The following is an 18,718-nucleotide window of genomic DNA, read 5'->3' as shown; positions in this document are numbered from 1 at the left end:
GCATTTACTTCTGTTTCCTCTTGCACAGTCACTTTTTAGGCATGTTTTACTCATCTTTTTATCCCCGGTGAGCCAAAAGCACCATGAAGGCAGGGCAACTTTCTTTTCTACCAACAGCGTCTAACACAGTGCCTAACACGTAGTAGTTATTCACTAAATACTTGTTGAATGCAAGATAAACAAATGAGAATTAATCAGAGCCAGCTGGTATTGTTAACCCTAAGAAAGGAGCTGGGTAATCCTAGGGACACAATTATATTTTGCTAGATTATAGAACCCTCACACACTTCATCATGCCTGACATAGGTCCAGATGTCTTTACTCAACCAAAAACCCAACTCCCTGAGAATTTAATTAACAAGAACAACACAGCCAGCACTTGCGAATCACCAAGACACCTGCACAATACTCTCAGCTTTGGGCCCATACGGACCTGAGGTAAGACTCTGGCTCCGTCACGCAGTCACACTCGTCATGCAATCTCCAACAAATCACCTAACCACTTGGCTGCCTTACCTGTAAGAGAAGAATCGTAATAGATTCATGTCGTAAAGCCTCTGTGAGGTCTGATAAACAAACCATAGTGCCAGCATAGAGAGACATGTAAAATCACAGAATATTGTAAACAGTGCAGCAAATTATAACTCACTAGTTTACCAGTTGATTGTCTCCTGCCACAACTCTCAGTTCATAACCCAGGGACAAACTCCATTTTGTTACTCCCCTGTGCTACTAAGCACAGGGCTGGGCACGGCACATAGTAGGTAATTAATAAACACTGGGCGGATGGATGGATGAGTGGGGAGGATGAGTGAATTCCCAGGTAAGACATTATGAGTTGCCAAACTATGTACTAGTTAGAGTAATTTACGGTCTACATTAGAGTACAAGTTAAAACACTAGTTAGAGCACTGTATGGTATACACTAGAGTTAAGGCCATCGAGGGTGAGCACAAGAAAGGGAGAGGTAAGATAATGACGTAAGCATGCTATGACAAGAGAGAAAGCATCACATAGTAGGCTTCCAGGTCCATGTGGTCATGGTCATGGTGGATACTTTTGATGGAGACTAAATAGTTTTTCATGCCCTGACCCATTTTGCTCTCCTGCATTATGGACTCCAGAAATGGTGAATTCTTTGCAGATTCTCAAATTCCTTTTCTTCCCACTCAGTCTTTGAATAGTCCCCTGCCTGGAATGCTTCCGTATTCCCCCTTTGTATAAGCGCTCTTTGTTCTGTGAGTCTGAGTTTAGACTTCATTTCTTCCTGTATGCCTTCTCTGAACTCTCAAACTGGTTCCAGTCTTTTTTTTTTTTTTGCTTTTGTAATTTATTTTATTTTATTTTTATTTTTTTTATTTTATTATATTATGTTAATCACCATACAGTACATCCCCAGATTCCGATGTAAAGTTTGATGCTTCATTAGTTGCGTATAACACCCAGTGCACCATGCAATACGTGCCCTCCTTACTACCCATCACCAGTCTATCCCATTCCCCCACCCCCTCCCCTCTGAAGTCTTCAGTTTGTTTCTCATAGTCCATAGTCTCTCATGTTTCATTCCCCCTTCTGATTACCCCCCTTTTCTTTATCCCTTTCTTCCCCTACCGATCATCCTAGTTCTTATGTTCCATAGATGAGAGAAATCATATGATAATTGTCTTTCTCTGCTTGACTTATTTCACTTAGCATTATCTCCTCCAGTGCCGTCCATGTTGCAGCAAATGTTGAGAATTCGTTCTTTCTGATAGCTGAGTATATATGGACCACAAGCTGTGGTTCCAGTCTTGAATCCAATCATAGCAACTATTCTTCTGCATTGTGTGTTCATGCTGAAATACTCCTTTCCGCCTACTGGGCTGGGGAGAGACAGGGACAGTCCAGGCCTCGTTCACACTAACCAGCCTCTGGGATGTATTAATCATATTTATTGAATGAATAACATCATTCTAAGGTGTAGAGCCTAAAAGAATGTTCAGAATGTTCTAAGAGAAATAAGAAGGGTGGGGATGGTAGGGCTTAAAGTGGAATAACTTCAGTTTTTAGTTTTCTTTGAAGGAACAGAGAGTCTGATGAATGAAAATACCCAGTAAGCCATAGAAGCAAAGGGCAGGAGTGAGAAGGCGGGATGGCCCTGGATGGCATCGCCAGAGAAGAACAAAGGGTGGAAAACACAGACAGACACTTAAAAGGAGCTGACAGAGGAGTTCAGTTGCAGAAGCCAAAAAGAAAAAACAAATGTTTCTCAAAAGAGTAGACATGGTCAAACCCTGCACGTGGAATTTGAAAAAGCCATTAAAGCAAAGGGCATGTGTTGAAGGAAGCGGGTGCTGGAGCAGAGACGACCGCTACCACGCTGGGGCAGGGACAGGGGCTGCGGAAGCCGCAACGGGCTGCTCGGTCAAGGGCAGCTGTTAGCGAGACAAGTCAGACTTCCGCCTGTGAACGGCACTGAAAATGGAGAGATGGAAGGCAGTGCAGAAAACATCGAGGGAGGGGGCTCTGAGCTAGCAAGTCATTGGTGTTCTGTCTCCGAATCCTCTTTGTTCCTTCTGCTACTTTCTTGCAGGGAAGCAGAGTTGGGCATGTTATCACATGAGATGCTTTTGTGGTTTCCCAGCCATGTGACCGAGCGCACTCTGGCGTGGTTGGAGGGGCAGAGGCTGACGGCACTCCCTATGAATGTCTCTGCTTGGTTGGGGGTAGCTCTGAGGAGTTTCGGTATTTCCGTGTCCACCCAACTGCCAGCTCGCTTGTGTGCTGCCTTGGAACGCTCCCGTGTTCTCCGTGCATGCGTGCCTTGTCAAGAAGTTTATAGTACATTTGGGAAGACAACAGGGATATTGTCATTGACTTCAGTGTCTTGGCAGTAACCAGTTTCCACATTAGCTACTTAAACGTTCACTGAAGTGATGTCAAGCTGCGCTCTTCTGTGCCACGAGGCTTGACTTCCAAGCTCTTTCTCTATGTGGGTGAAAAAACACTTTAGAAAGATTACTCTTCAATGAATTACTAAGAATAGTAGCTACTATACACAAGCACTGTACAAAACATTGCATCTTTAAAACAATTCTAAGAGGTACCATTTTTATCCCCATTTCATTGATAAGGAGACTGATACCTGAAGGAACTTATTAGGGTCATGGTGTAAGTATATGGCTCAGCAGCCATTTGAACTCAAGCTTTTCTGAGTCCAAAGACCACTAGGCTAGACTATTCCTTCTGTGATCCACTCTTATCTCAGCAGCTCCAGAAGGCACATACCCAGAGAAAGTCAGGATTATGGTACCTGTAAAGGCACTTTTCTCCTACCTTTGTCCTTGTTTGCCGGCCAGCCCCGACAGAAGCCAGGCTTGTTGGTGTATTTAGCACAGGCGCTGCCTCATTTGTCAGGAGAACCCTGATAGTCTCTCTAGGCAGGCTGCCATCCTATATACCAGTGGCCCTCGGCTATCTCCCTCCTTAAACAGGATCCCTGCTGAACACAGAACAGCCACCATTCTTGACACAAAGCTCACCCAGTTGCTAACAGGTTTAAAAGTGTCCAGCGGACAAATTTGCTTTAGATTCACTGAGCGATATAAGCACGGTGCTTCAAGATGAACCAATTCACTCAACTCCTCTGAGTCAGTGGGCCTGGATGAATCTCTGCTCAGCTGTGCTTTAGGGAATTTTATAGGCAAAGCCAAAGCCACAAGGGAATTTGATCCAGAGGACTTCCCAGGGCCAGTCCTTAAACCTGACCATTTCCTCTTCTCATTGTGAAGCCCTGTCAGGAGTTAACAACTGTGGCTGTGGTTTATTAACGTGTCTGATTCCTTCTGGGGGCAGTCCCATTTTTAAAGATATCCGAGGCTCCAAGAAGCTCTTTGCAGTGCCCGTCCGTCAGAGGCACCTGCCCCAACAATCCTTAGCTCCAGATGGGCTCAGACCTCACCAGACAATGCATCAGTGTCCTAGGGGCTGGCACACAGAGAAAGAATGGATTTAGAGAAACACATCACTGTGACAAAGGGAGAAGGAAGATCCACAGCAAAGGCAGGGCTGACCAGAGGCTGAGGAACCCAGAGACAAAATTTAAGGAAACTAACCTGCACGGTGATAGCACTTTACATGGCTATAACATCTTGACATGGCCTGCCCACCCCCTGCCTGGCAAGAGGAGTTGGCATTTGAGCAAGCCCGGGGGTGTGGGGCCAGTGGGGGTGGTTCTCGAGGACTGCAAAATGGCCTTAGCTCTGGATTGAGGCAATCTGGAAATCAGTAGAATTAAAAAGACATACATTCAGGTAAAACAAACTTCCCTTGCTTCCCATCTTTTCATTCCATGTTATTCTCTTTTCCTCTTTAAAAACCATTTAGCAAGGCTCATGAAACAGAACAAAGAGGAAGGGGATGTGAGCTGTTTATTGGAGGTAGAAAATTCAACTTGTGCTGGCATCATGTCACTGAACCGAATAGCTATCTGAGACTCTCTTCCCTCAACTTTGAATGGACCCAAAATGTCACTGTTATCAAAACTGCACATGGAAGAAGACAAGAGATAATGTGTCTGGTAAAACAGGCAGCCCCAGCCAGGAGAATATATAACACTTCCATTCACTGACCCTCCTTTCCCTCCGCATCAGTGTGTGTCATAAATCGCTATTTGCTGACAGGTTGTGCTGATATGAACTCGAGGCTGGTTCCAGTGCAAGGGAAACATGCCAAGAAAACTAACTTACCTTAGTGCCAGTGACTGTAGGTCCTGCCCCGTCCAAGCCGATCACCGTTTTGCTGCCTAATAGAGGGAGAAAAGGGGATAACCATCATCATTACAAGACTATTTCCCAGATACGCATTTCAGCACATTAGTGACCAGAAGAGAGAGATTCAGCCACTATAGAAAACATGAACAGTCCTGCTGATATCTCCTCCCAGCCCTTCCCAGTTCCCCCAGCATGTCGTCATTCACACTCACTCATACACTCACCGCCTGGCTGCAACAAGTTCGGACTTGAATTATGTTGATAATTATTTTGAAATGTTTGCTATTGTTAGCAGAGTTCTGGCACATATAGGTATTTGGTATTTAAATCTTTGTTGAGTGTTGGGCTCTCCTCAGTCTTCTTTGGGATGAAGTGGCACACATTTATGGATCGCCTTCTAAATGCAAAACACTACGGAATTTGCAAAACTTGAAATCCTGGCCTCTGTACCAAGGAAAGAAATTGCTTAGAAAGAGCAGTCACCATACCAGAAAGGAACAGGAGGGACAGACAAGTTGTTCAGAAAGCTCAGACGAAGCAAGAAAATTTGGGGACAGAGTTGCGGCAAAGGTGGCATTGGAGTTGGTCATGGAACAGGGTGGGATTTGGCGCTCCAAGGAAAGGGAAGTAGGAAGCAGCATCCCTGGATCATAAGAGAAGAGCAATACTGAAACAGTGAATGAAGTAGACACATGGAAAATCTGACCATCCAGACTGAGAGTGTGGGGTTTCCTCCTCTCTGTTGGCAGCCAGATGATGTCATCAAAGCTGTTTCTGGAAAGCATACTCAAACTTGATGTGTAGGAGACGTTCTGAGTAGAGAAGCAGCAAGCAGTAAAGAGGGTGGGAAGATGATTCAAAACTCAAGAGATAATTCAAATCAATTCTGTGTCTTAAAGCACAGAAATAGTCATCAGTGAAAGTCTGTTTTTCCAAATAACATGAACTGTCTGGAAGAGGCACCAAACACTTGCCGTCATTTATGGCAGCTTGGAGAAGCAAACTGGATGTGGAATTTGGCTCGTTGCTTGTAGTCATCTGTGATATCTTGGCAAAAGATTACCAAAAGATCATCCCCTCTTTAATTATATCAAACAGCAGTTACCATGCCTAGAACATAATTTCTACGTTTAAAAAATAGGGAATGTTGTAGGGGTGCCTGCCTGGCTCAGTCAGTTAACATTCAACTCGTGATCTCAGCTCAGGTCTTGGTCTCAGGGTCGTGAGTTCAAGCCCTGCATTGGGCTATGCACTGGGTGTGGAGCCTATTAGCTAGATAGGTTGTTTTACAAATATATAGCCATTTAGTTCTCCTATTGTGCACTCTTAGGAAGTAACTACCATATTGGTCCTATTCTACAGATAAGGGATCTGAGGAACAGAGAGGTGAGGTAGCTTACCTAAGGTCACAAAGCTAGTAAAGAATAGAGCTGAAGTTCAAACCCAGGTATCCTGCTGCTCAAACAACAGTGGGAATAGAGAGGAAGAATGGATGGGGGAAACTATATAAAGAGTATGGCAACTCCTTGAAGACAGATGGGGATGCAGGAGGGAAAACTAAAGGTGACTCTAATCATGTGAGTCTTGCAACTGGAAGTTTTGCTGGAAAGTTAAGAAAAGAGGGTGTGCTCAGGGAGAGGGATGGCCAAAAATGAGCTGGAACTTGTACACTGGTGAGTTGTTTAAATAGAGGCATACAGCAGGCAGACTTGTGGGAACACCACTCAGATATGAAGCCATCTGCTTCGTCGTGACAGTCGGTGCCTCAAGAGCGGAAGTTCTTGTCAGGAAAACGATTATAAATAAAAGACATGGCCAAGTCGTTAGTAAATGCCTACTTTTTAAGAAGAGCCCACAATAAAGTGATAGGAAGAAAGTTCAGAAGCACAGGAAGCAGAAAAGAATTGGTTTCAAGTGGAAGAATTGCCAAGGGAAATGAATATCTAGAATGGTACACTGCATTTGGTCACTTGAAGGTCGGCTGTATGGGGGAAAAAATGGGATGAATGATAAAGTCAGAAGGTTAAGGAGAAGGCAGGGTCCTATAATCTTTGTAGGTCAAAATGGGACCCAAGTTGCCATTATGGACAGACAAGAACTGTACTGTCCACTAGGTCCATGTGGCTATTTAAGTACAATTAAATAAAATTAAAAATTCAGCTCCTCAGGCACACGAGACACATTTCAAATGCTCAGTAGCTACACGTGGCTACCATGCTGGACCACAAGGGTATAGACCATTTCCATCATTGCACGAAGTCATGTTATACAGACTTGAACCAAAATAAGGATCAGGAACCTTTTTCTGTAAAGGGTCAGATAGTAAATATTTTAGGCTCACTGGGCCACGCGGGCTGGGTCATAGTTCCTCAGTCCTCCCACTGTAGCTTGAAAACAGCCATAGTAAATACACAAACAAATGAGTGTGCCCGTGTTCCAGGAAAACTTTATTTTTGGACAGCTGTACCTGAATTTCATGATTTTTACAACATGAAATAGTACTCTCCTTTCGATTTCATTTGAACCACTTAAAAATGTAAAACCCATTCTTCGCTTGTGTGCCATACAACACAGGTGTCGGGCGGGATGTAGCCAGTGGGCTGCAGTGTCCCAGCCTCTAGACTGTGGATCTCAGGAGCAGAAGCGGCACATGTCTGAGCGTGTGAGTGCTAGATTGGCTGGACAAGAATAAGGGATAAAATACAAATAAGCCCTGAGTTTCCTCTGCTTTTCATCAGCCAGATAGATAATGCAAGTCAGATAAAAACACACATCAAAATTACATGAGCTGTGTTAGAATATAAAAAGGGAGATGGTTAATATATAATGATGAAAAGGAAATTTTGATGTGTAGAGTTCACATCAATATGCTGGAATCTCAACTTGTGACTAGCTAACTCGATGTGTTGCTGTATAGAAATCAAATTAGATGTTCAACATAAAAAAAAATTCTATTTAGCCCAATTTCCTGAAATATCTGTATCTGCCATCTTAAGCACTAATCATGCCAAGACTCAACAGGGTCCTCAAAAAAGAAAAAAATAAATTCAGTTAAGCACACTAATGACCTTCCTTGTTAGTGAGACATTGGTAGTAAAGAGTTTTATTCTGTCAACTTTCCCTCCTTGACAGTAGCTGCCCAGAGCCGGGAGGTGGGGAGTGTCCTGATCGACCCTGAACCTCTACCTACGGTGAGGGAGTGGGGACATGTGGCACAAGTACCTGCCACTGCTGTATGAGCACCGCGATACAGGGGCCGGAAAAAATACTCGATTTCGAAATATTTGAAGATCTGACTACTATCCGTGAGCTTATTTTTTTTTTTTGCCTTTTATTAGAGAAAAATTTAAATAGATACAGAAGAGCGAATGGTATAATGAGCCCCTGTGTACCTATCACGGCTTCAGCGATTATCAACTCCGAGCCAATCCGAACTTCACTTTCCCATCCCCGTATTACTTAGAAGCAAAGCACAGGCATCATAGCATTCAAGAGCTTTTTTTTTTTTTTTTTAACTGGTTTCTAATCCTGCTTCACATGCTTCTGTTGTTACACAGAAATGCTTTTAAATTGTTCAGTGGTGGGGCGCCTGGGCGGCACAGCGGTTAAGCGTCTGCCTTCGGCTCAGGGCGTGATCCCGGCGTTACGGGATCGAGCCCCACATCAGGCTCCTCCGCTAGGAGCCTGCTTCTTCCTCTCCCACTCCCCCTGCTTGTGTTCCCTCTCTCACTGGCTGTCTCTATCTTTGTCGAATAAATAAATAAAATCTTTAAAAGAAAAAATTGTTCAGTGGTGTTTAGTGTGTAATGTGAAGACAAAATCAGGGGAAGCTATTTTCGACAGGGTTAAAACAGTCAATTTACAAAGAAACTAAAGCCTATCATGCTTGCACATACATGTCCAAAGACATGATCTGCAACATGTGCACTTCTAAGTATGCCGTGCCCTGAGGCTCAGCCAGCAGTTTCATGTGCCCACCATGCGCCAGACATGGTGCTGTGCGTAGTCACTCCTTCCATCCAGAGCCCGGTTAAGACATTGCTGTCACAAGGCAGGCTGAGGCATGAGTGCGCTTAGTGATGGACCTGAGGCCAGTCAGCTGGGAGGGGGCCAGTCACCACTCCTTACTTTCCCACAGCGTCAGCGGATTAAGGAAAATAAAGGAATAATTTACTTCATTCATGAAACATGGCTTCCAGTACACCTAAGCTTCGCCTGCCTTATTCACCATAACTCTGACGTTCCCTTTCGGAGATTCTACTTTTCCTGCTCAAGTTGTTCTTGAAACCTGAGTCCAACACAAAATTTGGATTCATCTGCCAAGAACCATGAAGAGGGACGTGGAGAGGAACGAGTGAGTTTAGAACTAATATTTCTGACCATGGCAATAAGGAAGGCAGGAAACCTTGTTACCTGGTGTGACCGCCCCGAGAAAAAGAGACCAAGTGCATCCTTCCTCCCCAGACTTGAGCGAAGAAATGCCTGGGTCTCTCTGTCCTTTCCTTCCCCATTGTGGAGTGTGCGGTTGACTGTCCTCACCATGTCTCCTCACAAGACTTTCAGGATCAAGCAATTCCTGACCAAGAAACAAAAGCTTTCCCCTTTCCCAGTGGATTTGGATGAAAACTGGTAATAAAATCAGACACAACTCCAAGAGAAGGCATTGGAGAAGAGCCAGGCTGGGTCTACAAGGGATCACATGTGAGATGGCATACATATTTATGCTGCAGGAAAGTCACTGCTCCTATCCTATCACTCTGTAAACATCACGACTACCCGAACAATGGACTTACTTTATGGGGGAAGTGATATTTCTGTTACCTTGCTTCTACCCCAGTAGGATTGGTTCATTAATAAATATGTGAGACCTTTTGTTTGGGGAGGGGGGAAGAAGTATGTGGATCTGACCTCAAAACCATCTTTAGGCTCTTCCACTAGAGTTTCTGTCTTGAGAAATGGGTAGGAAGATGGAAATGAGACTGAGAAAATATTCTCAACCTCAGGAACATTTGGAGGCAGTTAGGCATTTACATTGAAAAATCAAAATGTTGGGGACGGGGTGCACCTCCCAGCACAGTGTACCAATGACGAGGAGATGGCTTAGAGGCAGGAGCGCCTGGCCACTGACTGGCTGCTCGCCCCTGCCTGCTCACTTCTCTCCACTCTTGTTTCTCAGCAGGAAAATTGGAAGGAGGGACTATCAGAAATGGCAATTTTTTGTAATGAGGTATAATTGATATATAACATTATATTAGTTTGAAGCATACAGCATAATGATTCAGTATTTGTATATATTGCAAAATGATCACCACAAGTCTCGTTAACATCTGTCACCCTCCATAGCTAGAACTTATTTTTCTTGTGATGAGACCTTTTAAGATCTACTCTCTTGGGGCACCCGGGTGGCTCAGTTGGTTAAGCGTCTGACTTTGGCTCAGGTCATGATCCCAGGGTCCTGGGATCGAGTTCCACGTCAGGCTCCCTGCTCAGTGGAGAGTCTCCTTCTCCGTCTGCCTCCCCTCACTTGTGCTCATGCTCTCCCCTCCCAAATAAATAAGTAAAACCTTAAAAACTATATAAATAAATCTTTAAAAAACTCTCAGCAACTTTTAAATATACAGTGCAGTATTATTAACTGTAGTTACTATGCTATACATTATACCCCCATAATTTACTTAAGAAATTGCAATTGACAACTTGTCAGTGTTTGGTTTAACATTTGGATTATGGGGGCGGGTTTTTAAAATTTAAAGAAGCTGACAGTATTTGAAATTGGGAGGTTTCAAATCTTTTCTGGACCCTTATTTTGACATAACAAGAGTTGGGAATCTCTAAATAGAGCTTCTGCCTTCAGAAAGGATGAGTGAGGAAAGAAAAAAAAAAAAGAAAAGAAAGGATGAGTGGTCTCTTATTCTCCCCATTCCCCACCACTCCTTACTGTCTTCCCAAGGAGGCAGAGGACCAGCTGCCATTTAGAATCACTGCCCTTGCAGAAACTTCTGACATATGTACTCACATTCCCTGCCTCATCCCCAGAGACATTTGCAATTATAACCTGGACTTTTTGAACTCTAAGGCCTCGGAGGTTCTGTGGTTGTCTGGTAAAATATAACACCCCCAACAGCTAAGTTGCAATATGTCGTCTCATTAAAGGTTTCCAGCAGTGGGAACTTTGGTGTCTAAACTGCAGGACTGACCTTTTTTCCCAGGTCACTGTAATTTTCAGAGGAAATGCTGACTCCTGGATCTGAGAGTTTAGGTGAGCGTGGTGGAGATCTGCATTCTGTTTAATTATCTCCCTGCTTTTGCTTTGCCTTGGTATTTAGCCATTCACAGAAGTTTTTTGTTTTTTTTTTTTAACTTCTTGGGTACTAATGCTCCAACCTGAACTACAGCCAACTAGAGTGTTCTGACCACAGGCTTTATCGTCCTCTGTTTGTACAGGCTTTTAGAATTTTTAAAAACTTCTCTGAAATATCATTTGCTTTTCACGCTAACCCTGTGAGAGAGATAGGACACATATCGCTTGACCTGTTTTACAAATTTGAGGGGGAAATAGCACGTTCTTTAAAAAGACGTTTACCTTTTGGCCCTGTCCCTTAAAATCAGACCCTGATACATTGTTTTTAAAGCTGTTTCCTAAATACAAAAATAAAAACGTGTTTATTTAATTAAAACATCATTCTCCAAGGCCTAAAGACGTCCAGACTGCACTATCCTCCCTCCCCACTGAGACGTAATTGAAGATCGATATGATACATTTTATTAATTAGGCCCGTCTGGTTTTCCCACAGAGAAAAAAGGAATGCGTCATCTTTGATGCCAGCTGATTTAAATAAAAATCCATTTGGATTTAGCCCTTTCATGCTGGTGCTATGCTGAAAGACCAGGATGTGAGATGTGAAACATTTACCTTGATTTCATTCTCTAGAGGAAAATCTGAAGTTTTGTAGTAAAAATGTATTCTTTGTCAGAGCACTGAGGAAATGAGGACTGGGCAAGATCATGTACCCTCTTCCTGATTGACTGCAAACCAATCGAAAGAAGTTGAGTGGGATCTTCAAAGAAATACAGACAGCAAAGTGCCCTCTCTTTGGTTTCATAGGGCACTACTGGGGATGGGTGTGGTGCGTGTGTGTGCATGTATGTCGTGGTTAATTTTAAGTGTCAACTTAGCTGGGCCATGGTAGCCAGATATTTGGTCAAACATTACTCTAGATGTGCCTGTGAAGGTATATTTTTAGATGAAATTAACATGTAAATCAGTAGACTCTGAATAAAGTAATTTATCTTCCATGATGTGGGTGGGCCTCATCTAATCAGTCAAAGGCCTTAATAGAAAAAGATTGACCTTCCCAGAAAAAGAGAATTTTGCCAAGAGACTGCCTTTGGACTCAAATGGCAACACCTCTCCAGCCTGTCAGCCTACCTTGCAGACTTTGAACTTACCAGCCTCCATAATCTTATGAGCCAATTCCATAAATATATACACCCACACTTATTGGTTCTTTTCTCTGAAGAAACCTGACTAATGACTAATACAGTGTATGTGTCTGTGTGTGTATGTGTTACACCCTAAAGCAATTAAGACTCTAAACCAGGAATTGGCATTTTCTATAAAGGCCAAAAGGTTTTAAGGGGCATTGGATCTCTGTTGCAACTACTCAGCTCTGTTGTAGCTCAATAGCAGTCATAGAAAATGAGCATGCCTGTGTTCTAATAAAACTTTATTTGTAAAAATGGAGGGTGAGACAGATTCAACATGCAGAGCTTCAGACCTCCCATCTACACTCCAGAGGTGTTGTATAACATAAGCATTATAACCGTTATTGATTGATAGCTAAAATATTGCAAGTTCATCATATACCCAAGCATTTTATGGCATGTAATGTGCATACAGTTCAACCACAACTCAAATATACAAATATTTAACATATAGAATCCTTATTTTTCTGTAGCAACTTCATATCTAATTTTAGCTCTCATTCCACAAGAGTGGAACAGAGTGACAGAACTTAAACTAACAGCTGGGACACCCAGAATTACTTCCTCAGGGCTCATCCTGTACAAAGGGAGCATGTCCATATGGCGNATCTACACTCCAGAGGTGTTGTATAACATAAGCATTATAACCGTTATTGATTGATAGCTAAAATATTGCAAGTTCATCATATACCCAAGCATTTTATGGCATGTAATGTGCATACAGTTCAACCACAACTCAAATATACAAATATTTAACATATAGAATCCTTATTTTTCTGTAGCAACTTCATATCTAATTTTAGCTCTCATTCCACAAGAGTGGAACAGAGTGACAGAACTTAAACTAACAGCTGGGACACCCAGAATTACTTCCTCAGGGCTCATCCTGTACAAAGGGAGCATGTCCATATGGCGCTTGATATCTTCGCCCCACTGATATCCAATGGGGTATCTGATATGGTGTCCGTTGTCTCATGGTCCCTGGTCATCACAGGTCACTAATGAGATATCCTGAGTTCTGGTCTGCAGGGCTTCTTCATGTTCAAAGATGCTTTCTGCTATCTGCATGCCACTCTTGATTATTGTTCTGTCCTTGCATTATACGGAGGCAGAGAAAATTCCTTAAAACAATTTGTGGTCTTACTGCCTGAATACACCAGTTAGTTAATCTTACCCAGAGTCTTGCGCCTCCCGGGTTCTTTCCAACATTGGGATACATTGGATAGCACAAACACTTCTCTCTCTCATTTTTCCCCCTCTTCTTTAGATGCAGGTAATGGAACAGGGGGTAGGAACTGGCCAGTGCCTAACTTGTCACCCTGTACCTGTCTTTCTTTCCTCCTCAAGTGCAATCAACTTTTTTCTGGTCCAGAAATGAGGAAAACTCACTCTTCCTCGTCATGTCTTGAGTCATTTCCAATACCCTCTCCACTAAACTTAGCAAAAATAAAACGCACCAGAAGACTCCTGTTTTCTCTGCTCTCTCTCATGGTATCGCTTCTCTGAGGCAGGCCTGGTTCCTAGATTAGAGGAATGGCCAGAATAAGAAAGAAAATACCCAGATAAAACTCTGGTAAATGTTTGACAATGCTATTCTGTCACATTGAATCCTACAACACCCAGAGTAAAGTGAGCAACTTCCTGTTTTATAGAACCAGAAAACTAGACCTGGGAGAAGCTGGACTATTTGCTGATATAGTAGATCTAAGAATCAGAAGAAGGTCATCCTGACTCCAAAGCCAGGATTCTGAACCACCAGTGGGTTATGTTAATCCAGTATTTACACAGGTTGTTCTGTTGTTGAAATGGACTATAATCTGTAGAGTCACAGTTGGTTTGTGAGTCAGTATCAAAGGAAAATGAACAACCGGAGTAGTCTTTTGGTGGCAAATAAATGGTATAGTCGAGGGCTACAAGTTAAAGAAAGCAGAGATTACTGTGAGTTAGGGTAAAGCTTCCATAAAGAAATGGTAGTTCAGTCTTCAAGGATTGAACTAATAGGATTCAGTTGGCAGGGACATATAATTTATGGGGAGGAATTCTATATCTTCCTTAGAGAAAGATGTCTGATCTGTCTGATGACCATCAGTGTGTGTCCAGTCTCTTGAGATAAGCCACTAGTTTTAGTCACCAGTACCTATTCCAAGGACCTGGAACACATATTTTCTTCAACCATGAGACCTCTCAAGTAATACCAGTCAGTTCTTCACTGTATATCCACTCTTTGGGGAACTTGGGAAACTTTAAGATGCTCTTCTCCTTGAGACTTTGTGGAACTGTCCTGGTATGGATGGGAAGGGGGGGGAAATTATTTCCCTAGTTACACCATTTGGTCATGGCCACTCAGACATCAGAAAGAACTAGAATTTCTCATTGAGATCTTTAGTTTAGTACTATCTGTAAAACTAAGCAATGGTTAATTTTGTTTGGGGAACCTTCCCCAAAACCTATGTGGAGTTCCAGCTGGCTTGATCCTATGATCTTTGGNCTCTAGTACTATCTGTAAAACTAAGCAATCGTTAATTTTGTTTGGGGAACCTTCCCCAAAACCTATGTGGAGTTCCAGCTGGCTTGATCCTATGATCTTTGGTCCAGCATCCTGGAGCCCTGGGCCATAGGCAAGTTCTAAACTTTGAATATGTTTCCCCCCCACCCCGTTCTTGTTTTGATAGTCGTTTATTCAGTTGTTTTGGATAGAAAAAGTGTCCTTAGGCATGCTTGGAATTTCCAAACTCCCTCTTACTATTTCATGTTTTTTGCTTAACATATAGACCAACAAACAGAAGACAAACCCCTTTCCTCAAAAGATCAGCTCTAGAAAATAAGTACCTCTGTTTTCATGAGCCTATTTTAGAGCTAAAAATGGAGCATCTGACTCATTACTCTAGGGTCTCTTAGAACCTTCTTCTCTCCCCTGCCTCCAAGCACATACACACACAGAGAGACCTCACCATCGCAGAAGACACAGCAAGCCATTCTTGATCCCACAAGTTGGGTTTCTGGCTGCTTGTTTTCTGGACAACAGATGGCAATTGATAGTTACGCCTTTTTTACTTCTGAAGGTCGCTTGCACGTTTAAAAACTGATTGCCTTAGGGAATCAGCTACAGAGGACGGGATTTCTTTTTGGAATGATGAAAAGATTCTAAAACTGAGTATGGTGATGGTTGTACAATTCTGTAAATATAATAAAAGTCATTGAATTGTATACTTTAAATCAGTGAGTTATATGGCATGTGAATTATATCTCAATATAGCTGTTTTTAAAAAATTAGATTAAAAAAGAAAGGAACAAATGACCTAGCTCTCTGGAACCCTTGCCTGTGTGTCTAAGGAGATGCATGCAAACTCTTAGGAGGTGTTCTGTTCCCCTGACCCTATACCTCGTTGTCTTCCTCACATGTTTCCTATATAACTAAATCTCTAGGCACCCCTGTCCTTTCCCCTAAATCTCATACGTAATGTACTTGGCCTAGAGAATTCCAAATCATCTTTGGGAAACAATTCAGTCATTAGCTATTTCCATGAAGTTTTCTTTGATCAGCTAAATGTGAGTTAAGAGCCCCTGCCATGTGTTCATATCTTTCATACTTTGCCATAATTGCCTTCTCACTAGACAGTGACCTTTGTAAGAGCAGGAATAATTTTCATCGTGTCCCACTATTATATCCTCAGGGCCTAGAACAGTACCTACAAGACGGAACAGACTGGGTGGATGAATGTGTGGGTGGATGGATGGGTGGACGGATGGCCTAACTACTAATATACAGTTTAGGATTTTACTTTCTTGGAATAAAAACTGATGGAAGTTACAGAGATGGTTTTCCCACTTAAGTGAGGAGAAAGAGAGAGGTGAGGATGTTAGTATTCAGATGGGTCACTTTGTTTTTTCAGAATCTTAATTTTTTTTGAGTGGTGTATAATGAAGGTTTTCTCTCGGGATAGTAGTTCATCCACATTTGCTATTATAATTGACCTAGCTCTGCTGTCCTGCTGTTCTCCCTGCTTGTTTATAAATTAGAGAACATCTTTCAACTTGGTGGGGGAGCTGTATTCTCACACAAAACAGTAAGATGGCAGTATGTGTAGGACCATTTAGAGACATTGTTGCAGCTCAAATGGGGTGCCCCACATTTTCTTTCAAGGAATAAAATCACTCACCAGGACAGGGCCAAACAGAATGAGAGCTTATTTGCAGGACTGACAATTTTTAAGCAAGCTGGAAGCAGGGATAGCATGTTGAAAAACTGAAGAATTCTCTGAGTGACTGTTTCTTCGNTTAGGAGGTGTTCTGTTCCCCTGACCCTATACCTCGTTGTCTTCCTCACATGTTTCCTATATAACTAAATCTCTAGGCACCCCTGTCCTTTCCCCTAAATCTCATACGTAATGTACTTGGCCTAGAGAATTCCAAATCATCTTTGGGAAACAATTCAGTCATTAGCTATTTCCATGAAGTTTTCTTTGATCAGCTAAATGTGAGTTAAGAGCCCCTGCCATGTGTTCATATCTTTCATACTTTGCCATAATTGCCTTCTCACTAGACAGTGACCTTTGTAAGAGCAGGAATAATTTTCATCGTGTCCCACTATTATATCCTCAGGGCCTAGAACAGTACCTACAAGACGGAACAGACTGGGTGGATGAATGGGTGGGTGGATGGATGGGTGGACGGATGGCCTAACTACTAATATACAGTTTAGGATTTTACTTTCTTGGAATAAAAACTGATGGAAGTTACAGAGATGGTTTTCCCACTTAAGTGAGGAGAAAGAGAGAGGTGAGGATGTTAGTATTCAGATGGGTCACTTTGTTTTTTCAGAATCTTAATTTTTTTTTGAGTGGTGTATAATGAAGGTTTTCTCTGGGGATAGTAGTTCATCCACATTTGCTATTATAATTGACCTAGCTCTGCTGTCCTGCTGTTCTCCCTGCTTGTTTATAAATTAGAGAACATCTTTCAACTTGGTGGGGGAGCTGTATTCTCACACAAAACAGTAAGATGGCAGTATGTGTAGGACCATTTAGAGACATTGTTGCAGCTCAAATGGGGTGCCCCACATTTTCTTTCAAGGAATAAAATCACTCACCAGGACAGGGCCAAACAGAATGAGAGCTTATTTGCAGGACTGACAATTTTTAAGCAAGCTGGAAGCAGGGATAGCATGTTGAAAAACTGAAGAATTCTCTGAGTGACTGTTTCTTCGCTAATGACACCCGCAATGGTCTAATAGGGCCACCAACTCAGTATCCCAAATCCAGCTTCAAAAATATGCCAACTTTTTACCATAATGTATCATTTGGAAGGTAGTTCAGACGCCACCTCGTCTGACATGCTATGTAATGTATGAGTGCCTTCCACAGTGTTCTGAACAGATGGTATTCAGTTGTTCTTTGTGCATCTCTAGCGATGATTACTCATTACTTCAGGAGACAACGGATTTCAGTCATTAGCTATTTCCATGAAGTTTTCTTTGATCAGCTAAATGTTAGTTAAGAGCCCCTGCCATGTGTTCATATCTTTCATACTTTGCCATAATTGCCTTCTCACTAGACAGTGACCTTTGTAAGAGCAGGAATAATTTTCATCGTGTCCCACTATTATATCCTCAGGGCCCAGAACAGTACCTACAAGACGGAACAGACTGGGTGGATGAATGTGTGGGTGGATGGATGGGTGGACGGATGGCCTAACTACTAATATACAGTTTAGGATTTTACTTTCTTGGAATAAAAACTGATGGAAGTTACAGAGATGGTTTTCCCACTTAAGTGAGGAGAAAGAGAGAGGTGAGGATGTTAGTATTCAGATGGGTCACTTTGTTTTTTCAGAATCTTAATTTTTTTTGAGTGGTGTATAATGAAGGTTTTCTCTCGGGATAGTAGTTCATCCACATTTGCTATTATAATTGACCTAGCTCTGCTGTCCTGCTGTTCTCCCTGCTTGTTTATAAATTAGAGAACATCTTTCAACTTGGTGGGGGAGCTGTATTCTCACACAAAACAGTAAGATGGCAGTACGTGTAGGACCATTTAGAGACATTGTTGCAGCTCAAATGGGGTGCCCCACATTTTCTTTCAAGGAATAAAATCACTCACCAGGACAGGGCCAAACAGAATGAGAGCTTATTTGCAGGACTGACAATTTTTAAGCAAGCTGGAAGCAGGGATAGCATGTTGAAAAACTGAAGAATTCTCTGAGTGACTGTTTCTTCGCTAATGACACCCGCAATGGTCTAATACGGCCACCAACTCAGTATCCCAAATCCAGCTTCAAAAATATGCCAACTTTTTACCGTAATGTATCATTTGTAAGGTAGTTCAGACGCCACCTCGTCTGACGTGCTATGTAATGTATGAGTGCCTTCCACAGTGTTCTGAACAGATGGTATTCAGTTGTTCTTTGTGCATCTCTAGCGAAGATTACTCATTACTGCAGGAGACAACGGATTTCCCTGTTGGATGATGGCATAGAAAGCTCAT

The 18,718-nt window shown here is 42.5% G+C and overlaps 1 protein-coding gene and 1 long non-coding RNA gene across 7 annotated transcripts in view; one reads left to right on the top strand and one right to left on the bottom strand.

Annotated features, from left to right (window-relative positions):
- SGCD (sarcoglycan delta) overlaps positions 1–18,718 on the top strand; it is a 941,028-nt gene that overhangs the window by 858,196 nt on the left and 64,114 nt on the right. The window lies entirely within an intron of this gene.
- The window catches only part of LOC117801573, a 98,193-nt gene continuing 81,617 nt past the window's right edge, over positions 2,143–18,718 (bottom strand). For 2 of the 4 annotated variants that reach the window (XR_004624257.1, XR_004624260.1), the window contains exons 5-6: positions 4,728–4,783; positions 2,143–4,256 (exon numbers count right to left, since the gene is read on the bottom strand). This is a non-coding gene — a long non-coding RNA (uncharacterized LOC117801573). The remainder of the gene's footprint in view (positions 4,257–4,727; positions 4,784–18,718) is intronic. The other 2 variants (XR_004624259.1, XR_004624258.1) reach the window with 2 other exon arrangements.

This window comes from Ailuropoda melanoleuca, chromosome 3 (genome assembly GCF_002007445.2).
Source record: "Ailuropoda melanoleuca isolate Jingjing chromosome 3, ASM200744v2, whole genome shotgun sequence".
Taxonomy (NCBI): Eukaryota; Metazoa; Chordata; class Mammalia; order Carnivora; family Ursidae; genus Ailuropoda; species Ailuropoda melanoleuca.
This window is presented reverse-complemented; position numbering and strand designations above follow the sequence as displayed.